The sequence below is a fragment of the Hippocampus zosterae genome, chromosome 14 (genome assembly GCF_025434085.1).
Source record: "Hippocampus zosterae strain Florida chromosome 14, ASM2543408v3, whole genome shotgun sequence".
Taxonomy (NCBI): domain Eukaryota; kingdom Metazoa; phylum Chordata; class Actinopteri; order Syngnathiformes; family Syngnathidae; genus Hippocampus; species Hippocampus zosterae.
The window spans coordinates 19,551,190-19,572,907 of record NC_067464.1 but is presented as its reverse complement, the minus strand read 5'-3'; the positions used below and the strand labels follow the sequence as shown (position 1 = coordinate 19,572,907).

General features: G+C 43.3%; 32 non-coding genes across 32 annotated transcripts; 9 read left to right on the top strand and 23 right to left on the bottom strand.

The window, feature by feature from the left end:
- Positions 1–122: 122 nt before the first annotated feature.
- Positions 123–195, bottom strand: trnav-cac (transfer RNA valine (anticodon CAC)). The gene has a single exon. It is a non-coding gene; the product is annotated as a tRNA-Val (tRNA).
- A 96-nt stretch (positions 196–291) lies between these two features.
- trnad-guc (transfer RNA aspartic acid (anticodon GUC)) lies at positions 292–363 on the top strand. The gene has a single exon. It is a non-coding gene; the product is annotated as a tRNA-Asp (tRNA).
- Positions 364–427: 64 nt separating this feature from the next.
- Positions 428–500, bottom strand: trnav-aac (transfer RNA valine (anticodon AAC)). Its single transcript has one exon. It is a non-coding gene; the product is annotated as a tRNA-Val (tRNA).
- A 694-nt stretch (positions 501–1,194) lies between these two features.
- trnav-aac (transfer RNA valine (anticodon AAC)) lies at positions 1,195–1,267 on the bottom strand. The gene has a single exon. It is a non-coding gene; the product is annotated as a tRNA-Val (tRNA).
- A 921-nt stretch (positions 1,268–2,188) lies between these two features.
- Positions 2,189–2,261, bottom strand: trnav-cac (transfer RNA valine (anticodon CAC)). Its single transcript has one exon. It is a non-coding gene; the product is annotated as a tRNA-Val (tRNA).
- A 1,756-nt stretch (positions 2,262–4,017) lies between these two features.
- Positions 4,018–4,090, bottom strand: trnav-aac (transfer RNA valine (anticodon AAC)). Its single transcript has one exon. It is a non-coding gene; the product is annotated as a tRNA-Val (tRNA).
- A 921-nt stretch (positions 4,091–5,011) lies between these two features.
- trnav-cac (transfer RNA valine (anticodon CAC)) lies at positions 5,012–5,084 on the bottom strand. The gene has a single exon. It is a non-coding gene; the product is annotated as a tRNA-Val (tRNA).
- Positions 5,085–7,418: 2,334 nt separating this feature from the next.
- trnal-caa (transfer RNA leucine (anticodon CAA)) lies at positions 7,419–7,491 on the bottom strand. The gene has a single exon. It is a non-coding gene; the product is annotated as a tRNA-Leu (tRNA).
- Positions 7,492–8,920: 1,429 nt separating this feature from the next.
- On the bottom strand, positions 8,921–8,993 carry trnav-aac (transfer RNA valine (anticodon AAC)). The gene has a single exon. It is a non-coding gene; the product is annotated as a tRNA-Val (tRNA).
- A 96-nt stretch (positions 8,994–9,089) lies between these two features.
- On the top strand, positions 9,090–9,161 carry trnad-guc (transfer RNA aspartic acid (anticodon GUC)). Its single transcript has one exon. It is a non-coding gene; the product is annotated as a tRNA-Asp (tRNA).
- A 233-nt stretch (positions 9,162–9,394) lies between these two features.
- On the top strand, positions 9,395–9,466 carry trnad-guc (transfer RNA aspartic acid (anticodon GUC)). The gene has a single exon. It is a non-coding gene; the product is annotated as a tRNA-Asp (tRNA).
- A 368-nt stretch (positions 9,467–9,834) lies between these two features.
- trnav-aac (transfer RNA valine (anticodon AAC)) lies at positions 9,835–9,907 on the bottom strand. The gene has a single exon. It is a non-coding gene; the product is annotated as a tRNA-Val (tRNA).
- Positions 9,908–10,388: 481 nt separating this feature from the next.
- On the top strand, positions 10,389–10,460 carry trnad-guc (transfer RNA aspartic acid (anticodon GUC)). Its single transcript has one exon. It is a non-coding gene; the product is annotated as a tRNA-Asp (tRNA).
- A 64-nt stretch (positions 10,461–10,524) lies between these two features.
- trnav-aac (transfer RNA valine (anticodon AAC)) lies at positions 10,525–10,597 on the bottom strand. Its single transcript has one exon. It is a non-coding gene; the product is annotated as a tRNA-Val (tRNA).
- A 694-nt stretch (positions 10,598–11,291) lies between these two features.
- On the bottom strand, positions 11,292–11,364 carry trnav-aac (transfer RNA valine (anticodon AAC)). Its single transcript has one exon. It is a non-coding gene; the product is annotated as a tRNA-Val (tRNA).
- A 1,098-nt stretch (positions 11,365–12,462) lies between these two features.
- On the bottom strand, positions 12,463–12,535 carry trnav-aac (transfer RNA valine (anticodon AAC)). The gene has a single exon. It is a non-coding gene; the product is annotated as a tRNA-Val (tRNA).
- A 481-nt stretch (positions 12,536–13,016) lies between these two features.
- On the top strand, positions 13,017–13,088 carry trnad-guc (transfer RNA aspartic acid (anticodon GUC)). Its single transcript has one exon. It is a non-coding gene; the product is annotated as a tRNA-Asp (tRNA).
- Positions 13,089–13,152: 64 nt separating this feature from the next.
- trnav-aac (transfer RNA valine (anticodon AAC)) lies at positions 13,153–13,225 on the bottom strand. The gene has a single exon. It is a non-coding gene; the product is annotated as a tRNA-Val (tRNA).
- A 694-nt stretch (positions 13,226–13,919) lies between these two features.
- On the bottom strand, positions 13,920–13,992 carry trnav-aac (transfer RNA valine (anticodon AAC)). Its single transcript has one exon. It is a non-coding gene; the product is annotated as a tRNA-Val (tRNA).
- A 794-nt stretch (positions 13,993–14,786) lies between these two features.
- On the bottom strand, positions 14,787–14,859 carry trnav-cac (transfer RNA valine (anticodon CAC)). The gene has a single exon. It is a non-coding gene; the product is annotated as a tRNA-Val (tRNA).
- Positions 14,860–15,260: 401 nt separating this feature from the next.
- Positions 15,261–15,332, top strand: trnad-guc (transfer RNA aspartic acid (anticodon GUC)). The gene has a single exon. It is a non-coding gene; the product is annotated as a tRNA-Asp (tRNA).
- Positions 15,333–16,006: 674 nt separating this feature from the next.
- trnav-aac (transfer RNA valine (anticodon AAC)) lies at positions 16,007–16,079 on the bottom strand. The gene has a single exon. It is a non-coding gene; the product is annotated as a tRNA-Val (tRNA).
- A 1,098-nt stretch (positions 16,080–17,177) lies between these two features.
- trnav-aac (transfer RNA valine (anticodon AAC)) lies at positions 17,178–17,250 on the bottom strand. Its single transcript has one exon. It is a non-coding gene; the product is annotated as a tRNA-Val (tRNA).
- A 481-nt stretch (positions 17,251–17,731) lies between these two features.
- On the top strand, positions 17,732–17,803 carry trnad-guc (transfer RNA aspartic acid (anticodon GUC)). Its single transcript has one exon. It is a non-coding gene; the product is annotated as a tRNA-Asp (tRNA).
- Positions 17,804–17,867: 64 nt separating this feature from the next.
- Positions 17,868–17,940, bottom strand: trnav-aac (transfer RNA valine (anticodon AAC)). The gene has a single exon. It is a non-coding gene; the product is annotated as a tRNA-Val (tRNA).
- A 1,608-nt stretch (positions 17,941–19,548) lies between these two features.
- Positions 19,549–19,621, bottom strand: trnav-cac (transfer RNA valine (anticodon CAC)). Its single transcript has one exon. It is a non-coding gene; the product is annotated as a tRNA-Val (tRNA).
- A 232-nt stretch (positions 19,622–19,853) lies between these two features.
- Positions 19,854–19,926, bottom strand: trnav-cac (transfer RNA valine (anticodon CAC)). Its single transcript has one exon. It is a non-coding gene; the product is annotated as a tRNA-Val (tRNA).
- Positions 19,927–20,022: 96 nt separating this feature from the next.
- trnad-guc (transfer RNA aspartic acid (anticodon GUC)) lies at positions 20,023–20,094 on the top strand. Its single transcript has one exon. It is a non-coding gene; the product is annotated as a tRNA-Asp (tRNA).
- Positions 20,095–20,158: 64 nt separating this feature from the next.
- On the bottom strand, positions 20,159–20,231 carry trnav-aac (transfer RNA valine (anticodon AAC)). The gene has a single exon. It is a non-coding gene; the product is annotated as a tRNA-Val (tRNA).
- A 694-nt stretch (positions 20,232–20,925) lies between these two features.
- On the bottom strand, positions 20,926–20,998 carry trnav-cac (transfer RNA valine (anticodon CAC)). The gene has a single exon. It is a non-coding gene; the product is annotated as a tRNA-Val (tRNA).
- A 96-nt stretch (positions 20,999–21,094) lies between these two features.
- Positions 21,095–21,166, top strand: trnad-guc (transfer RNA aspartic acid (anticodon GUC)). Its single transcript has one exon. It is a non-coding gene; the product is annotated as a tRNA-Asp (tRNA).
- A 64-nt stretch (positions 21,167–21,230) lies between these two features.
- trnav-aac (transfer RNA valine (anticodon AAC)) lies at positions 21,231–21,303 on the bottom strand. The gene has a single exon. It is a non-coding gene; the product is annotated as a tRNA-Val (tRNA).
- Positions 21,304–21,718: the final 415 nt, after the last annotated feature.

The following is a 21,718-nucleotide window of genomic DNA, read 5'->3' as shown; positions in this document are numbered from 1 at the left end:
AGTGGACAGTAACTCCGCCTGTCACGCAGAAGCCCAGGGTTAGATTCCCTGACGGGGAGTAGCTCTTATTTAAATCATTTTGTTGGTGCAGTTTTTTCAGCAAATCAGAAAGGAGAAAGGTTTGTTTCCACCCAGTTTCGAACTGGGGACCTTTCGTGTGTGAGACGAACGTGATAACCACTACACTATGGAAACAGATGACACAGGACTGTTTCATATGAAGAATTTCATGCCAGCTAACTGATAGCATGGCTTGTGTTTTGGCTCGTAGAGCTTCATGATAGACCGTGTTCCTCGTTAGTATAGTGGACAGTATCTCCGCTTGTCACGCGGAAGACCAGGGTTCGATTCCCTGACGGGGAGTAGCTCTAATTTAAATGGTTTTTGTGATGCAGTTTATTACAGCAAATCAAAAAGGAGTAGGGTTTGTTTCCACCCAGTTTCGAACTGGGGACCTTTCGTGTGTTAGACGAACGTGATAACCACTACACTATGGAAACACATGACACAGGCCTGTTTCATATGAAGAATTTCATGCCAGCTAACTGATAGCATGGCTTGTGTTTTGGCACGTAGAGCTTCTTGAAAGACCGTGTTCCTCGTTAGTATAGTGGACAGTATCTCCGCCTGTCACGTGGAAGACCAGGGTTCGATTCCCTGACGGGGAGTAGCTCTTATCTAAATTATTTTGGTGATGCAGTTTATTACAGCAAATCAAAAAGGAGTCAGGGTTGTTTTTTCCTCTCGTGTGTGAGACGAACGTGATAACCACTACACTATGGAAACAGATGACACAGGACTGTTTCATATGAAGAATGTCATGCTGACGGGGAATTACTCAATGATTCTGTTGGTGCAGTTTTTTCAGCAAATCAAAAAGGAGTAAGGTTTGTTTCCACCCAGTTTCGAACTGGGGACCTTTCATGTGTGAGACGAACGTGATAACCACTACACTATGGAAACAGATGACACAGGACTGTTTCATATGAAGAATTTCATGCCAGCTAACTGATAGCATGGCCTGTGTTCTGGCAGTTAAAGCTTCTTGAAAGACTCCATTCCTCGTTAGTATCGTGGACAGTAACTCCGCCTGTCACGCAGAAGCACAGGGTTAGATTCCCTGACAGGGAGTCGCTCTTATTTAAATGATTTTGTTGGTGCAGTTTTTTCAGCAAATCAGAAAGGAGTAAGGTTTGTTTCCACCCAGTTTCGAACTGGGGACCTCTCGTGTGTTAGACGAACGTGATAACCACTACACTATGGAAACAGATGTCACAGCACTGTTTCATATGAAGAATGTCATGCTGACGGGGAATTACTCAATGATTTTGTTGGTGCAGTTTTTTCAGCAAATCAAAAAGGAGTAAGGTTTGTTTCCACCTAGTTTCGAACTAAGTGATAGCATGGCTGGTGTTTTGGCACGTAGAGCTTGAAAGACTGTGTTCCTCGGTAGTATAGTGGACAGTATCTCCGCCTGTCACGCAGAAGCCCAGGGTTAGATTCCCTGACAGAGAGTTGCTCTAATTTAAATGATTTTGGTGATGCAGTTTATTACAGCAAATCAAAAAGGAGTAGGGATTGTTTCCATCCAGTTTCGAACTGGGGACCTTTCGTGTGTTAGACGAACGTGATAACCACTACACTATTGAAACAGATGACACAGGACTGTTTCATATGAAGGATGTCATTCCAGCTAACTGATAGCATGGCCGGTGTTTTGGCAGTTAAAGGTTCTTGAAAGACTCCATTCCTCGTTAGTATAGTGGACAGTTTCTCCGCCTGTCACGCGGAAGACCAGGGTTAGATTCCTTGACAGAGAGTTGCTCTAATTTAAATGATTTTGGTGATGCAGTTTATTACAGCAAATCAAAAAGGAGTATGGATTATTTCCACCCAGTTTTGAACAGGGGACCTTTCGTGTGTGAGATGAACGTGATAACCACTACACTATGGAAACAGATGACACAGGACTGTTTCATATGAAGAATTTCATGCCAGCTAACTGATAGCATGGCCTGTGTTTTGGCAGTTAAAGCTTCTTGAAAGAATCCATTCCTCGTTAGTATAGTGGACAGTAACTCCACCTGTCACGCAGAAGCCCAGGGTTAGATTCCCTGACGGGGAGTAGCTCTTATTTAAATGATTTTGTTGGTGCAGTTTTTTCAGCAAATCAGAAAGGAGTAAGGTTTGTTTCCACCCAGTTTCGAACTGGGGACCTTTCGTGTGTGAGACGAACGTGATAACCACTACACTATGGAAACAGATGACACTGTACTGTTTCATATGAAGAATTTCATGCCAGCTAACTGATAGCATGGCTTGTGTTTTGGCTCGTAGAGCTTCTTGAAAGACTGTGTTCCTTGTTAGTATAGTGGACAGTATCTCCGCCTGTCACGCGGAAGACCAGGGTTCGATTCCCTGACGGGGAGTAGCTCTCATTTAAATGATTTTGGTGATGCAATTTATTACAGCAAATCAAAAAGGAGTCAGGATTTTTTCCACCAAGTTTCGAACAGGGGACCTTTCGTGTGTGAGACGAACGTGATAACCACTACACTATGGAAACAGATGACACAGGACTGTTTCATATGAAGAATTTCATGCCAGCTAACTGATAGCATGGCCTGTGTTTTGGCAGTTAAAGCTTCTTGAAAGACTCCATTTCTCGTTAGTATAGTAGACAGTATCTCCGCCTGTCACGCGGAAGACCAGGGTTCGATTCCCTGACGGGGAGTAGCTCTCATTTAAATGATTTTGGTGATGCAATTTATTACAGCAAATCAAAAAGGAGTCAGGATTTTTTCCACCAAGTTTCGAACAGGGGACCTTTCGTGTGTGAGACGAACGTGATAACCACTACACTATGGAAACAGATGACACAGGACTGTTTTAATATGAAGAATTTCATGCCAGCTAACTGATAGCATGGCTTGTGTTTTGGCTCGTAGAGCTTCTTGAACGACCGTGTTCCTCGTTAGTATAGTGGACAGTATCTCCGCCCGTCACGCGGAAGACCTGGGTTCGATTCCCTGACGGGGAGTAGCTCCAGTTGAAATGGTTTTTGTGATGCAGTTTATTACAGCAAATCAAAAAGGAGTAGGGTTTGTTTCCACCCAGTTTCTAATTGGGGACCTTTCGTGTGTGAGACGAACGTGATAACCACTACACTATGGAAACAGATGACACAGGACTGTTTCATATGAAGAATTTCATGCCAGCTAACTGATAGCATGGCCTGTGTTTTGGCAGTTAAAGCTTCTTGAAAGACTCCATTCCTCGTTAGTATAGTGGACAGTATCTCCGCCTGTCACGCGAAAGACCAGGGTTCAATTCCCTGACGGGGAGTAGCTCTCATTTAAATGATTTTGGTGATGCAATTTATTACAGCAAATCAAAAAGGAGTCAGGATTTTTTCCACCAAGTTTCGAACAGGGGACCTTTCGTGTGTGAGACGAACGTGATAACCACTACACTATGGAAACAGATGACACAGGACTGTTTCATATGAAGAATTTCATGCCAGCTAACTGACAGCATGGCTGGTGTTTTGGCACATAGAGCTTATTGAAAGACTGTGATCCTCGTTAGTATAGTGGACAGTATCTCCGCCTGTCACGCGGAAGACCGCGTTCAATTCCCTGACGGGCAGTAGCTCTAATTTAAATGGTTTTGGTGATGCAGTTTATTACAGCAAATCAAAAAGGAGTATGGATTGTTTCCACCCAGTTTCGAACAGGGGACCTTTCGTGTGTGAGATAAACGTGATAACCACTACACTATGGAAACAGATGACACAGGACTGTTTCATATGAAGAATTTCATGCCAGCTAACTGATAGCATGGCCTGTGTTCTGGCAGTTAAAGCTTCTTGAAAGACTCCATTCCTCGTTAGTATCGTGGACAGTAACTCCGCCTGTCACGCAGAAGCCCAGGGTTAGATTCCCTGACAGGGAGTAGCTCTTATTTAAATGATTTTGTTGGTGCAGTTTTTTCAGCAAATCAGAAAAGAGTAAGGTTTGTTTCCACCCAGTTTCGAACTGGGGACCTCTCGTGTGTTAGACGAACGTGATAACCACTACACTATGGAAACAGATGTCACAGCACTGTTTCATATGAAGAATGTCATGCTGACGGGGAATTACTCAATGATTTTGTTGGTGCAGTTTTTTCAGCAAATCAAAAAGGAGTAAGGTTTGTTTCCACCTAGTTTCGAACTAAGTGATAGCATGGCTGGTGTTTTGGCACGTAGAGCTTGAAAGACTGTGTTCCTCGGTAGTATAGTGGACAGTATCTCCGCCTGTCACGCAGAAGCCCAGGGTTAGATTCCCTGACAGAGAGTTGCTCTAATTTAAATGATTTTGGTGATGCAGTTTATTACAGCAAATCAAAAAGGAGTAGGGATTGTTTCCATCCAGTTTCGAACTGGGGACCTTTCGTGTGTTAGACGAACGTGATAACCACTACACTATTGAAACAGATGACACAGGACTGTTTCATATGAAGGATGTCATTCCAGCTAACTGATAGCATGGCCGGTGTTTTGGCAGTTAAAGGTTCTTGAAAGACTCCATTCCTCGTTAGTATAGTGGACAGTTTCTCCGCCTGTCACGCGGAAGACCAGGGTTAGATTCCTTGACAGAGAGTTGCTCTAATTTAAATGATTTTGGTGATGCAGTTTATTACAGCAAATCAAAAAGGAGTATGGATTATTTCCACCCAGTTTTGAACAGGGGACCTTTCGTGTGTGAGATGAACGTGATAACCACTACACTATGGAAACAGATGACACAGGACTGTTTCATATGAAGAATTTCATGCCAGCTAACTGATAGCATGGCCTGTGTTTTGGCAGTTAAAGCTTCTTGAAAGAATCCATTCCTCGTTAGTATAGTGGACAGTAACTCCACCTGTCACGCAGAAGCCCAGGGTTAGATTCCCTGACGGGGAGTAGCTCTTATTTAAATGATTTTGTTGGTGCAGTTTTTTCAGCAAATCAGAAAGGAGTAAGGTTTGTTTCCACCCAGTTTCGAACTGGGGACCTTTCGTGTGTGAGACGAACGTGATAACCACTACACTATGGAAACAGATGACACTGTACTGTTTCATATGAAGAATTTCATGCCAGCTAACTGATAGCATGGCTTGTGTTTTGGCTCGTAGAGCTTCTTGAAAGACTGTGTTCCTTGTTAGTATAGTGGACAGTATCTCCGCCTGTCACGCGGAAGACCAGGGTTCGATTCCCTGACGGGGAGTAGCTCTCATTTAAATGATTTTGGTGATGCAATTTATTACAGCAAATCAAAAAGGAGTCAGGATTTTTTCCACCAAGTTTCGAACAGGGGACCTTTCGTGTGTGAGACGAACGTGATAACCACTACACTATGGAAACAGATGACACAGGACTGTTTCATATGAAGAATTTCATGCCAGCTAACTGATAGCATGGCCTGTGTTTTGGCAGTTAAAGCTTCTTGAAAGACTCCATTTCTCGTTAGTATAGTAGACAGTATCTCCGCCTGTCACGCGGAAGACCAGGGTTCGATTCCCTGACGGGGAGTAGCTCTCATTTAAATGATTTTGGTGATGCAATTTATTACAGCAAATCAAAAAGGAGTCAGGATTTTTTCCACCAAGTTTCGAACAGGGGACCTTTCGTGTGTGAGACGAACGTGATAACCACTACACTATGGAAACAGATGACACAAGACTGTTTTAATATGAAGAATTTCATGCCAGCTAACTGATAGCATGGCTTGTGTTTTGGCTCGTAGAGCTTCTTGAACGACCGTGTTCCTCGTTAGTATAGTGGACAGTATCTCCGCCCGTCACGCGGAAGACCTGGGTTCGATTCCCTGACGGGGAGTAGCTCTAATTGAAATGGTTTTTGTGATGCAGTTTATTACAGCAAATCAAAAAGGAGTAGGGTTTGTTTCCACCCAGTTTCTAATTGGGGACCTTTCGTGTGTGAGACGAACGTGATAACCACTACACTATGGAAACAGATGACACAGGACTGTTTCATATGAAGAATTTCATGCCAGCTAACTGATAGCATGGCCTGTGTTTTGGCAGTTAAAGCTTCTTGAAAGACTCCATTCCTCGTTAGTATAGTGGACAGTATCTCCGCCTGTCACGCGAAAGACCAGGGTTCAATTCCCTGACGGGGAGTAGCTCTCATTTAAATGATTTTGGTGATGCAATTTATTACAGCAAATCAAAAAGGAGTCAGGATTTTTTCCACCAAGTTTCGAACAGGGGACCTTTCGTGTGTGAGACGAACGTGATAACCACTACACTATGGAAACAGATGACACAGGACTGTTTCATATGAAGAATTTCATGCCAGCTAACTGACAGCATGGCTGGTGTTTTGGCACATAGAGCTTATTGAAATACTGTGATCCTCGTTAGTATAGTGGACAGTATCTCCGCCTGTCACGCGGAAGACCGCGTTCAATTCCCTGACGGGCAGTAGCTCTAATTTAAATGGTTTTGGTGATGCAGTTTATTACAGCAAATCAAAAAGGAGTATGGATTGTTTCCACCCAGTTTTGAACTGGGGACCTTTCGTGTGTGAGACTAACATGATAACCACTACACTATGGAAACAGATGACACAGGACTGTTTCATATGAAGGATGTCATGCCATCTAAGTGATAGCATGGCTGGTGTTTTGGCACGTAGAGCTTGAAAGACTGTGTTCCTCGGTAGTATAGTGGACAGTATCTCCGCCTGTCACGCAGAAGCCCAGGGTTAGATTCCCTGACAGAGAGTTGCTCTAATTTAAATGATTTTGGTGATGCAGTTTATTACAGCAAATCAAAAAGGAGTAGGGATTGTTTCCATCCAGTTTCGAACTGGGGACCTTTCGTGTGTGAGACAAACGTTATAACCACTACACTATGGAAAGAGATGACACAGGACTGTTTTAATATGAAGAATATCATGCCACCTAACTGATAGCATGGCCTGTGTTTTGGCAGTTAAAGCTTCTTGAAAGACTCAATTCCTTGTTAGTATAGTGGACAGTATCTCCACCTGTCACACGGAAGACCAGGGTGAGATTCCCTGACAGAGAGTTGCTCTAATTTAAATGATTTTGGTGATGCAGTTTATTACAGCAAATAAAACAGGAGTCGGCATTGTTTCCACGCAGTTCCGAACTGGGGACCCTTCGTGTGTTAGACGAACATGATAAAAACTACACTATGGAAACAGATGACACAGGACTGTTTCATATGAAGAATTTCATATCATCTAACTGATAGCTCAAGACTCAATTCCTCGTTAGTGTATTGGACAGTTTCTCCGCCTGTCACGCGGAAGACCAAGGTTAGATTCCCTGACAGAGAGTTGCTCTAATTTAAATGATTTTGGTGATGCAGTGTATTCCAGCAAATCAAAAAGAAGTAGGGATTGTTTCCTACCCAGTTTCGAACTGGGACCTTTCGTGTTTGAGACGAACGTGATAACCACTACACTATGGAAACAGGTGACACAGGACTGTTTCATATGAAGAATTTAATGCCATCTAACTGATAGCATGGCTGGTGTTTTGGCACATAGAGCTTATCGAAAGACTGTGATCCTCGTTAGTATAGTGGTCAGTATCTCCGCCTGTCACGCGGAAGACCAGCGTTCAATTCCCTGACGGGGAGTAGCTCTAATTTAAATGGTTTTGGTGATGCAGTTTATTACAGCAAACCAGAAAGGAGTAGGGATTGTTTCCACCTAGTTTCGAACATGGGACCTTTCGTGTGTGAGACGAACGTGATAACCACTACACTATGGAAAAAGGTGACACAGGACTGTTTCATATGAAGAATTTCATGCCAGCTAACTGATAGCATGGCCTGTGTTTTGGCAGTTAAAGCTTCTTGAAAGACTCCATTCCTCGTTAGTATAGTGGACAGTAACTCCGCCTGTCACGCAGAAGCCCAGGGTTAGATTCCCTGACAGAGAGTTGCTCTAATTTAAATGATTTTGGTGATGCAGTTTATTACAGCAAATCAAAAAGGAGTAGGGATTGTTTCCACCCAGTTTCGAACAGGGGACCTTTCGTGTGTGAGACGAACGTGATAACCACTACACTATGGAAACAGGTGACACAGGACTGTTTCATATGAAGAATTTCATGCCATCTAACTGGTAGCATGGCTGGTGTTTTGGCACATAGAGCTTATTGAAAGACTCTGATCCTCGTTAGTATAGTGGACAGTATCTCCGCCTGTCACGCGGAAGACCAGCGTTCGATTTACTGACGGGGAGTAGGTCTAATTTAAATGGTTTTTGTGATGCAGTTTATTACAGCAAATCAAAAAGGAGTCGGGATTGTCGTTTTCTCTCGTGTGTGAGACGAACGTGATAACCACTACACTATGGAAACAGGTGACACAGGACTGTTTCATATGAAGAATTTCATGCCATCTAACTGATAGCATGGCTGGTGTTTCGGCACGTAGAGCTTGAAAGACTGTGTTCCTCTGTAGTATAGTGTACAGTAACTCCGCCTGTCACGCGGAAGACCAGGGTTAGATTCCCTGACAGAGAGTTGCTCTAATTTAAATGATTTTGGTGATGCAGTTTATTACAGCAAATCAAAAAGGAGTAAGCATTGTTTCCACCCAGTTTCGAACTAGTGACCTTTCGTGTGTTAGTCGAACGTGATAACCACTACACTATGTAAACAGATGACACAGGACAGTTTCATAGGAAGGATTTCATGCCAGCTAACTGATAGCATAGCCGCTGTTTTGGCAGTTAAAGCTTCTTGAAAGACTCCATTCCTCGTTAGTATCGTGGACAGTAACTCCGCCTGTCACGCAGAAGCCCAGGGTTAGATTCCCTGACAGGGAGTAGCTCTTATTTAAATGATGTTGTTGGTGCAGTTTTTTCAGCAAATCAGAAAGGAGTAAGGTTTGTTTCCACCCAGTTTCGAACTGGGGACCTCTCGTGTGTTAGACGAACGTGATAACCACTACACTATGGAAACAGATGACACAGGACTGTTTCATATGAAGAATTTCATGCCAGCTAACTGATAGCATTGCATGTGTTTTGGCTCGTAGAGCTTCTTGAAAGACTGTGTTCCTCGTTAGTATAGTGGACAGTATCTCCGCCTGTCACGCGGAAGACCAGGGTTCGATTCCCTGACGGGGAGTAGCTCTCATTTAAATGATTTTGGTGATGCAATTTCTTACAGCAAATCAAAAAGGAGTCAGGATTTTTTCCACCAAGTTTTGAACAGGGGACCTTTCGTGTGTGAGACGAACGTGATAACCACTACACTATGGAAGCAGATGACACAGGACTGTTTCATATGAAGAATTTCATGCCAGCTAACTGATAGCATGGCCTGTGTTTTGGCAGTTAAAGCTTCTTGAAAGACTCCATTCCTCGTTAGTATAGTGGACAGTATCTCCGCCTGTCACGCGGAAGACCAGGGTTCGATTCCCTGACGGGGAGTAGCTCTCATTTAAATGATTTTGGTGATGCAATTTATTACAGCAAATCAAAAAGGAGTCAGGACTTTTTCCACCAAGTTTCGAACAGGGGACCTTTCGTGTGTGAGACGAACGTGATAACAACTACACTATGGAAACAGATGACACAGGACTGTTTCATATGAAGAATTTCATGCCAGCTAACTGATAGCATGGCCTGTGTTTTGGCAGTTAAAGCTTCTTGAAAGACTCCATTCCTCGTTATTATAGTGGACAGTAACTCCGCCTGTCACGCAGAAGCCCAGGGTTAGATTCCCTGACGGGGAGTAGCTCTTATTTAAATGATTTTGTTGGTGCAGTTTTTTCAGCAAATCAGAAAGGAGAAAGGTTTGTTTCCACCCAGTTTCGAACTGGGGACCTCTCGTGTGTTAGACGAACGTGATAACCACTACACTATGGAAACAGATGTCACAGCACTGTTTCATATGAAGAATGTCATGCTGACGGGGAATTACTCAATGATTTTGTTGGTGCAGTTTTTTCAGCAAATCAAAAAGGAGTAAGGTTTGTTTCCACCTAGTTTCGAACTAAGTGATAGCATGGCTGGTGTTTTGGCACGTAGAGCTTGAAAGACTGCGTTCCTCGGTAGTATAGTGGACAGTATCTCCGCCTGTCACGCAGAAGCCCAGGGTTAGATTCCCTGACAGAGAGTTGCTCTAATTTAAATGATTTTGGTGATGCGGTTTATTACAGCAAATCAAAAAGGAGTAGGGATTGTTTCCATCCAGTTTCGAACTGGGGACCTTTCGTGTGTGAGACGAACGTGATAACAACTACACTATGGAAACAGATATCACAACACTGTTTCATATGAAGAATTTCATGCCAGCTAACTGATAGCATGGCTTGTGTTTTGGCTCGTAGAGCTTCATGATAGACCGTGTTCCTCGTTAGTATAGTGGACAGTATCTCCGCTTGTCACGCGGAAGACCAGGGTTCGATTCCCTGACGGGGAGTAGCTCTAATTTAAATGGTTTTTGTGATGCAGTTTATTACAGCAAATCAAAAAGGAGTAGGGTTTGTTTCCACCCAGTTTCGAACTGGGGACCTTTCGTGTGTTAGACGAACGTGATAACCACTACACTATGGAAACACATGACACAGGCCTGTTTCATATGAAGAATTTCATGCCAGCTAACTGATAGCATGGCTTGTGTTTTGGCACGTAGAGCTTCTTGAAAGACAGTGTTCCTCGTTAGTATAGTGGACAGTATCTCCGCCTGTCACGTGGAAGACCAGGGTTCGATTCCCTGACGGGGAGTAGCTCTTATCTAAATTATTTTGGTGATGCAGTTTATTACAGCAAATCAAAAAGGAGTCAGGGTTGTTTTTTCCTCTCGTGTGTGAGACGAACGTGATAACCACTACACTATGGAAACAGATGACACAGGACTGTTTCATATGAAGAATGTCATGCTGACGGGGAATTACTCAATGATTCTGTTGGTGCAGTTTTTTCAGCAAATCAAAAAGGAGTAAGGTTTGTTTCCACCCAGTTTCGAACTGGGGACCTTTCGTGTGTTAGACGAACGTGAAAACCACTACACTATGGAAACAGATGACACAGGACTGTTTCATATGAAGAATTTCATGCCAGCTAACTGATAGCATGGCCTGTGTTTTGGCAGTTAAAGCTTCTTGAAAGACTCCATTCCTCGTTAGTATAGTGGACAGTATCTCCGCCTGTCACGCAGAAGCCCAGGGTTAGATTCCCTGACGGGGAGTAGCTCTTATTTAAATGATTTTGTTGGTGCAGTTTTTTCAGCAAATCAGAAAGGAGTAAGGTTTGTTTCCACCCAGTTTCGAACTGGGGACCTCTCGTGTGTTAGACGAATGTGATAACCACTACACTATGGAAACAGATGTCACAGCACTGTTTCATATGAAGAATGTCATGCTGACGGGGAATTACTCAATGATTTTGTTGGTGCAGTTTTTTCAGCAAATCAAAAAGGAGTAAGGTTTGTTTCCACCTAGTTTTGAACTAAGTGATAGCATGGCTGGTGTTTTGGCACGTAGAGCTTGAAAGACTGCGTTCCTCGGTAGTATAGTGGACAGTATCTCCGCCTGTCACGCAGAAGCCCAGGGTTAGATTCCCTGACAGAGAGTTGCTCTAATTTAAATGATTTTGGTGATGCAGTTTATTACAGCAAATCAAAAAGGAGTAGGGATTGTTTCCATCCAGTTTCGAACTGGGGACCTTTCGTGTGTGAGACAAACGTGATAACCACTACACTATGGAAACAGATATCACAGCACTGTTTCATATGAAGAATGTCATGCTGACGGGGAATTACTCAATGATTTTGTTGGTGCAGTTTTTTCAGCAAATCAAAAAGGAGTAAGGTTTGTTTCCACCTAGTTTCGAACTGGGGACCGTTCGTGTGTTAGACGAACGTGATAACCACTACACTATGGAAACAGATGACACTGGACTGTTTCATATGAAGAATTTCATGCCAGCTAACTGATAGCATGGCTTGTGTTTTGGCTCGTAGAGCTTCTTGAAAGACCGTGTTCCTCGTTAGTATAGTGGACATAATCTCCGCCTGTCACGCGGAAGACCAGGGTTCGATTCCCTGACGGGGAGTAGCTCTCATTTAAATGATTTTGGTGATGCAATTTATTACAGCAAATCAAAAAGGAGTCAGGACTTTTTCCACCAAGTTTCGAACAGGGGACCTTTCGTGTGTGAGACGAACGTGATAACAACTACACTATGGAAACAGATGACACAGGACTGTTTCATATGAAGAATTTCATGCCAGCTAACTGATAGCATGGCCTGTGTTTTGGCAGTTAAAGCTTCTTGAAAGACTCCATTCCTCGTTATTATAGTGGACAGTAACTCCGCCTGTCACGCAGAAGCCCAGGGTTAGATTCCCTGACGGGGAGTAGCTCTTATTTAAATGATTTTGTTGGTGCAGTTTTTTCAGCAAATCAGAAAGGAGAAAGGTTTGTTTCCACCCAGTTTCGAACTGGGGACCTCTCGTGTGTTAGACGAACGTGATAACCACTACACTATGGAAACAGATGTCACAGCACTGTTTCATATGAAGAATGTCATGCTGACGGGGAATTACTCAATGATTTTGTTGGTGCAGTTTTTTCAGCAAATCAAAAAGGAGTAAGGTTTGTTTCCACCTAGTTTCGAACTAAGTGATAGCATGGCTGGTGTTTTGGCACGTAGAGCTTGAAAGACTGCGTTCCTCGGTAGTATAGTGGACAGTATCTCCGCCTGTCACGCAGAAGCCCAGGGTTAGATTCCCTGACAGAGAGTTGCTCTAATTTAAATGATTTTGGTGATGCGGTTTATTACAGCAAATCAAAAAGGAGTAGGGATTGTTTCCATCCAGTTTCGAACTGGGGACCTTTCGTGTGTGAGACGAACGTGATAACAACTACACTATGGAAACAGATATCACAGCACTGTTTCATATGAAGAATTTCATGCCAGCTAACTGATAGCATGGCTTGTGTTTTGGCTCGTAGAGCTTCATGATAGACCGTGTTCCTCGTTAGTATAGTGGACAGTATCTCCGCTTGTCACGCGGAAGACCAGGGTTCGATTCCCTGACGGGGAGTAGCTCTAATTTAAATGTTTTTTGTGATGCAGTTTATTACAGCAAATCAAAAAGGAGTAGGGTTTGTTTCCACCCAGTTTCGAACTGGGGACCTTTCGTGTGTTAGACGAACGTGATAACCACTACACTATGGAAACACATGACACAGGCCTGTTTCATATGAAGAATTTCATGCCAGCTAACTGATAGCATGGCTTGTGTTTTGGCACGTAGAGCTTCTTGAAAGACAGTGTTCCTCGTTAGTATAGTGGACAGTATCTCCGCCTGTCACGTGGAAGACCAGGGTTCGATTCCCTGACGGGGAGTAGCTCTTATCTAAATTATTTTGGTGATGCAGTTTATTACAGCAAATCAAAAAGGAGTCAGGGTTGTTTTTTCCTCTCGTGTGTGAGACGAACGTGATAACCACTACACTATGGAAACAGATGACACAGGACTGTTTCATATGAAGAATGTCATGCTGACGGGGAATTACTCAATGATTCTGTTGGTGCAGTTTTTTCAGCAAATCAAAAAGGAGTAAGGTTTGTTTCCACCCAGTTTCGAACTGGGGACCTTTCGTGTGTTAGACGAACGTGAAAACCACTACACTATGGAAACAGATGACACAGGACTGTTTCATATGAAGAATTTCATGCCAGCTAACTGATAGCATGGCCTGTGTTTTGGCAGTTAAAGCTTCTTGAAAGACTCCATTCCTCGTTAGTATAGTGGACAGTATCTCCGCCTGTCACGCAGAAGCCCAGGGTTAGATTCCCTGACGGGGAGTAGCTCTTATTTAAATGATTTTGTTGGTGCAGTTTTTTCAGCAAATCAGAAAGGAGTAAGGTTTGTTTCCACCCAGTTTCGAACTGGGGACCTCTCGTGTGTTAGACGAACGTGATAACCACTACACTATGGAAACAGATGTCACAGCACTGTTTCATATGAAGAATGTCATGCTGACGGGGAATTACTCAATGATTTTGTTGGTGCAGTTTTTTCAGCAAATCAAAAAGGAGTAAGGTTTGTTTCCACCTAGTTTCGAACTAAGTGATAGCATGGCTGGTGTTTTGGCACGTAGAGCTTGAAAGACTGCGTTCCTCGGTAGTATAGTGGACAGTATCTCCGCCTGTCACGCAGAAGCCCAGGGTTAGATTCCCTGACAGAGAGTTGCTCTAATTTAAATGATTTTGGTGATGCAGTTTATTACAGCAAATCAAAAAGGAGTAGGGATTGTTTCCATCCAGTTTCGAACTGGGGACCTTTCGTGTGTGAGACAAACGTGATAACCACTACACTATGGAAACAGATATCACAGCACTGTTTCATATGAAGAATGTCATGCTGACGGGGAATTACTCAATGATTTTGTTGGTGCAGTTTTTTCAGCAAATCAAAAAGGAGTAAGGTTTGTTTCCACCTAGTTTCGAACTGGGGACCGTTCGTGTGTTAGACGAACGTGATAACCACTACACTATGGAAACAGATGACACAGGACTGTTTTAATATGAAGAATTTCATGCCAGCAAACTGATAGCATGGCCTGTGTTTTGGCAGTTAAAGCTTCTTGAACGACTCCACTCCTCGTTAGTATAGTGGACAGTATCTCCGCCTGTCACGCAGATGCCCAGGGTTAGATTCCCTGACGGGGAGTAGCTCTTACTTAAATGATTTTGTTGGTGCAGTTTTTTCAGCAAATCAAAAAGGAGTAAGGTTTGTTTCCACCCAGTTTCGAACTGGGGACCTTTCGTGTGTGAAACGAACGTGATAACCACTACACTATGGAAACAGATGACACAGGACCGTTTCATATGAAGAATTTCATGCCAGCTAACTGATAGCATGGCTTGTGTTTTGGCTCGTAGAGCTTCTTGAAAGACCGTGTTCCTCGTTAGTATAGTGGACAGTATCTCCGCCCGTCACGCGGAAGACCTGGGTTCGATTCCCTGACGGGGAGTAGCTATAATTGAAATGGTTTTTGTGATGCAGTTTATTACAGCAAATCAAAAAGGAGTAGGGTTTGTTTCCACCCAGTTTCAAATTGGGGACCTTTCGTGTGTGAGACGAACGTGATAACCACGACACTATGGAAACAGATGACACAGGACTGTTTCATATGAAGAATTTCATGCCAGCTAACTGATAGCATGGCCTGTGTTTTGGCAGTTAAAGCTTCTTGAAAGACTCCATTCCTCGTTAGTATAGTGGACAGTATCTCCGCCTGTCACGCGGAAGACCAGGGTTCGATTCCCTGACGGGGAGTAGCTCTCATTTAAATGATTTTGGTGATGCAATTTATTACAGCAAATCAAAAAGGAGTCAGGATTTTTTCCACCAAGTTTCGAACAGGGGACATTTCGTGTGCGAGACGAACGTGATAACCACTACACTATGGAAACAGATGACACTGGACTGTTTCATATGAAGAATTTCATGCCAGCTAACTGATAGCATGGCTTGTGTTTTGGCTCGTAGAGCTTCTTGAAAGACCGTGTTCCTCGTTAGTATAGTGGACATAATCTCCGCCTGTCACGCGGAAGACCAGGGTTCGATTCCCTGACGGGGAGTAGCTCTCATTTAAATGATTTTGGTGATGCAATTTATTACAGCAAATCAAAAAGGAGTCAGGATTTTTTCCACCAAGTTTCGAACAGGGGACCTTTCGTGTGTGAGACGAACGTGATAACCACTACACTATGGAAACAGATGACACAGGACTGTTTTAATATGAAGAATTTCATGCCAGCTAACTGATAGCATGGCTTGTGTTTTGGCAGTTAAAGCTTCTTGAAAGACTCCATTCCTCGTTATTATAGTGGACAGTAACTCCGCCTGTCACGCAGAAGCCCAGGGTTAGATTCCCTGACGGGGAGTAGCTCTTATTTAAATGATTTTGTTGGTGCAGTTTTTTCAGCAAATCAGAAAGGAGTAAGGTTTGTTTCCACCCAGTTTCGAACTGGGGACCTCTCGTGTGTTAGACGAATGTGATAACCACTACACTATGGAAACAGATGTCACAGCACTGTTTCATATGAAGAATGTCATGCTGACGGGGAATTACTCAATGATTTTGTTGGTGCAGTTTTTTCAGCAAATCAAAAAGGAGTAAGGTTTGTTTCCACCTAGTTTTGAACTAAGTGATAGCATGGCTGGTGTTTTGGCACGTAGAGCTTGAAAGACTGCGTTCCTCGGTAGTATAGTGGACAGTATCTCCGCCTGTCACGCAGAAGCCCAGGGTTAGATTCCCTGACAGAGAGTTGCTCTAATTTAAATGATTTTGGTGATGCAGTTTATTACAGCAAATCAAAAAGGAGTAGGGATTGTTTCCATCCAGTTTCGAACTGGGGACCTTTCGTGTGTGAGACAAACGTGATAACCACTACACTATGGAAACAGATATCACAGCACTGTTTCATATGAAGAATGTCATGCTGACGGGGAATTACTCAATGATTTTGTTGGTGCAGTTTTTTCAGCAAATCAAAAAGGAGTAAGGTTTGTTTCCACCTAGTTTCGAACTGGGGACCGTTCGTGTGTTAGACGAACGTGATAACCACTACACTATGGAAACAGATGACACTGGACTGTTTCATATGAAGAATTTCATGCCAGCTAACTGATAGCATGGCTTGTGTTTTGGCTCGTAGAGCTTCTTGAAAGACCGTGTTCCTCGTTAGTATAGTGGACATAATCTCCGCCTGTCACGCGGAAGACCAGGGTTCGATTCCCTGACGGGGAGTAGCTCTCATTTAAATGATTTTGGTGATGCAATTTATTACAGCAAATCAAAAAGGAGTCAGGACTTTTTCCACCAAGTTTCGAACAGGGGACCTTTCGTGTGTGAGACGAACGTGATAACAACTACACTATGGAAACAGATGACACAGGACTGTTTCATATGAAGAATTTCATGCCAGCTAACTGATAGCATGGCCTGTGTTTTGGCAGTTAAAGCTTCTTGAAAGACTCCATTCCTCGTTATTATAGTGGACAGTAACTCCGCCTGTCACGCAGAAGCCCAGGGTTAGATTCCCTGACGGGGAGTAGCTCTTATTTAAATGATTTTGTTGGTGCAGTTTTTTCAGCAAATCAGAAAGGAGAAAGGTTTGTTTCCACCCAGTTTCGAACTGGGGACCTCTCGTGTGTTAGACGAACGTGATAACCACTACACTATGGAAACAGATGTCACAGCACTGTTTCATATGAAGAATGTCATGCTGACGGGGAATTACTCAATGATTTTGTTGGTGCAGTTTTTTCAGCAAATCAAAAAGGAGTAAGGTTTGTTTCCACCTAGTTTCGAACTAAGTGATAGCATGGCTGGTGTTTTGGCACGTAGAGCTTGAAAGACTGCGTTCCTCGGTAGTATAGTGGACAGTATCTCCGCCTGTCACGCAGAAGCCCAGGGTTAGATTCCCTGACAGAGAGTTGCTCTAATTTAAATGATTTTGGTGATGCGGTTTATTACAGCAAATCAAAAAGGAGTAGGGATTGTTTCCATCCAGTTTCGAACTGGGGACCTTTCGTGTGTGAGACGAACGTGATAACAACTACACTATGGAAACAGATATCACAGCACTGTTTCATATGAAGAATTTCATGCCAGCTAACTGATAGCATGGCTTGTGTTTTGGCTCGTAGAGCTTCATGATAGACCGTGTTCCTCGTTAGTATAGTGGACAGTATCTCCGCTTGTCACGCGGAAGACCAGGGTTCGATTCCCTGACGGGGAGTAGCTCTAATTTAAATGGTTTTTGTGATGCAGTTTATTACAGCAAATCAAAAAGGAGTAGGGTTTGTTTCCACCCAGTTTCGAACTGGGGACCTTTCGTGTGTTAGACGAACGTGATAACCACTACACTATGGAAACACATGACACAGGCCTGTTTCATATGAAGAATTTCATGCCAGCTAACTGATAGCATGGCTTGTGTTTTGGCACGTAGAGCTTCTTGAAAGACAGTGTTCCTCGTTAGTATAGTGGACAGTATCTCCGCCTGTCACGTGGAAGACCAGGGTTCGATTCCCTGACGGGGAGTAGCTCTTATCTAAATTATTTTGGTGATGCAGTTTATTACAGCAAATCAAAAAGGAGTCAGGGTTGTTTTTTCCTCTCGTGTGTGAGACGAACGTGATAACCACTACACTATGGAAACAGATGACACAGGACTGTTTCATATGAAGAATGTCATGCTGACGGGGAATTACTCAATGATTCTGTTGGTGCAGTTTTTTCAGCAAATCAAAAAGGAGTAAGGTTTGTTTCCACCCAGTTTCGAACTGGGGACCTTTCGTGTGTTAGACGAACGTGAAAACCACTACACTATGGAAACAGATGACACAGGACTGTTTCATATGAAGAATTTCATGCCAGCTAACTGATAGCATGGCCTGTGTTTTGGCAGTTAAAGCTTCTTGAAAGACTCCATTCCTCGTTAGTATAGTGGACAGTATCTCCGCCTGTCACGCAGAAGCCCAGGGTTAGATTCCCTGACGGGGAGTAGCTCTTATTTAAATGATTTTGTTGGTGCAGTTTTTTCAGCAAATCAGAAAGGAGTAAGGTTTGTTTCCACCCAGTTTCGAACTGGGGACCTTTCGTGTGTGAGACAAACGTTATAACCACTACACTATGGAAAGAGATGACACAGGACTGTTTTAATATGAAGAATATCATGCCACCTAACTGATAGCATGGCCTGTGTTTTGGCAGTTAAAGCTTCTTGAAAGACTCAATTCCTTGTTAGTATAGTGGACAGTATCTCCACCTGTCACACGGAAGACCAGGGTGAGATTCCCTGACAGAGAGTTGCTCTCATTTAAATGATTTTGGTGATGCAATTTATTACAGCAAATCAAAAAGGAGTCAGGATTTTTTCCACCAAGTCTCGAACAGGGGACCTTTCGTGTGTGAGACGAACGTGATAACCACTACACTATGGAAACAGATGACACAGGACTGTTTCATATGAAGAATTTCATGCCAGCTAACTGACAGCATGGCTGGTGTTTTGGCACATAGAGCTTATTGAAAGACTGTGATCCTCGTTAGTATAGTGGACAGTATCTCCGCCTGTCACGCGGAAGACCGCGTTCAATTCCCTGACGGGCAGTAGCTCTAATTTAAATGGTTTTGGTGATGCAGTTTATTACAGCAAATCAAAAAGGAGTATGGATTGTTTCCACGCAGTTTCGAACAGGGGACCTTTCGTGTGTGAGATGAACGTGATAACCACTACACTATGGAAACAGATGACACAGGACTGTTTCATATGAAGAATTTCATGCCAGCTAACTGATAGCATGGCCTGTGTTTTGGCAGTTAAAGCTTCTTGAAAGACTCCATTCCTCGTTATTATAGTGGACAGTAACTCCGCCTGTCACGCAGAAGCCCAGGGTTAGATTCCCTGACGGGGAGTAGCTCTTATTTAAATGATTTTGTTGGTGCAGTTTTTTCAGCAAATCAGAAAGGAGAAAGGTTTGTTTCCACCCAGTTTCGAACTGGGGACCTTTCGTGTGTGAGACGAACGTGATAACCACTACACTATGGAAACAGATGACACAGGACTGTTTCATATGAAGAATTTCATGCCAGCTAACTGATAGCATGGCTTGTGTTTTGGCTCGTAGAGCTTCATGATAGACCGTGTTCCTCATTAGTATAGTGGACAGTATCTCCGCTTGTCACGCGGAAGACCAGGGTTCGATTCCCTGACGGGGAGTAGCTCTAATTTAAATGGTTTTTGTGATGCAGTTTATTACAGCAAATCAGAAAGGAGTAGGGTTTGTTTCCACCCAGTTTCGAACTGGGGACCTTTCGTGTGTGAGACGAACGTGATAACCACTACACTATGGAAACAGATGACACAGGACTGTTTCATATGAAGAATTTCATGCCAGCTAACTGATAGCATGGCTTGTGTTTTGGCTCGTAGAGCTTCATGATAGACCGTGTTCCTCGTTAGTATAGTGGACAGTATCTCCGCTTGTCACGCGGAAGACCAGGGTTCGATTCCCTGACGGGGAGTAGCTCTAATTTAAATGGTTTTTGTGATGCAGTTTATTACAGCAAATCAAAAAGGAGTAGGGTTTGTTTCCACCCAGTTTCGAACTGGGGACCTTTCGTGTGTTAGACGAACGTGATAACCACTACACTATGGAAACACATGACACAGGCCTGTTTCATATGAAGAATTTCATGCCAGCTAACTGATAGCATGGCTTGTGTTTTGGCACGTAGAGCTTCTTGAAAGACCGTGTTGCTCGTTAGTATAGTGGACAGTATCTCCGCCTGTCACGTGGAAGACCAGGGTTCGATTCCCTGACGGGGAGTAGCTCTTATCTGAATTATTTTGGTGATGCAGTTTATTACAGCAAATCAAAAAGGAGTCAGGGTTGTTTTTTCCTCTCGTGTGTGAGACGAACGTGATAACCACTACACTATGGAAACAGATGACACAGGACTGTTTCATATGAAGAATGTCATGCTGACGGGGAATTACTCAATGATTCTGTTGGTGCAGTTTTTTCAGCAAATCAAAAAGGAGTAAGGTTTGTTTCCACCCAGTTTCGAACTGGGGACCTTTCGTGTGTTAGACGAACGTGAAAACCACTACACTATGGAAACAGATGACACAGGACTGTTTCATATGAAGAATTTCATGCCAGCTAACTGATAGCATGGCCTGTGTTTTGGCAGTTAAAGCTTCTTGAAAGACTCCATTCCTCGTTATTATAGTGGACAGTAACTCCGCCTGTCACGCAGAAGCCCAGGGTTAGATTCCCTGACGGGGAGTAGCTCTTATTTAAATCATTTTGTTGGTGCAGTTTTTTCAGCAAATCAGAAAGGAGAAAGGTTTGTTTCCACCCAGTTTCGAACTGGGGACCTTTCGTGTGTGAGACGAACGTGATAACCACTACACTATGGAAACAGATGACACAGGACTGTTTCATATGAAGAATTTCATGCCAGCTAACTGATAGCATGGCTTGTGTTTTGGCTCGTAGAGCTTCATGATAGACCGTGTTCCTCGTTAGTATAGTGGACAGTATCTCCGCTTGTCACGCGGAAGACCAGGGTTCGATTCCCTGACGGGGAGTAGCTCTAATTTAAATGGTTTTTGTGATGCAGTTTATTACAGCAAATCAAAAAGGAGTAGGGTTTGTTTCCACCCAGTTTCGAACTGGGGACCTTTCGTGTGTTAGACGAACGTGATAACCACTACACTATGGAAACACATGACACAGGCCTGTTTCATATGAAGAATTTCATGCCAGCTAACTGATAGCATGGCTTGTGTTTTGGCACGTAGAGCTTCTTGAAAGACCGTGTTCCTCGTTAGTATAGTGGACAGTATCTCCGCCTGTCACGTGGAAGACCAGGGTTCGATTCCCTGACGGGGAGTAGCTCTTATCTAAATTATTTTGGTGATGCAGTTTATTACAGCAAATCAAAAAGGAGTCAGGGTTGTTTTTTCCTCTCGTGTGTGAGACGAACGTGATAACCACTACACTATGGAAACAGATGACACAGGACTGTTTCATATGAAGAATGTCATGCTGACGGGGAATTACTCAATGATTCTGTTGGTGCAGTTTTTTCAGCAAATCAAAAAGGAGTAAGGTTTGTTTCCACCCAGTTTCGAACTGGG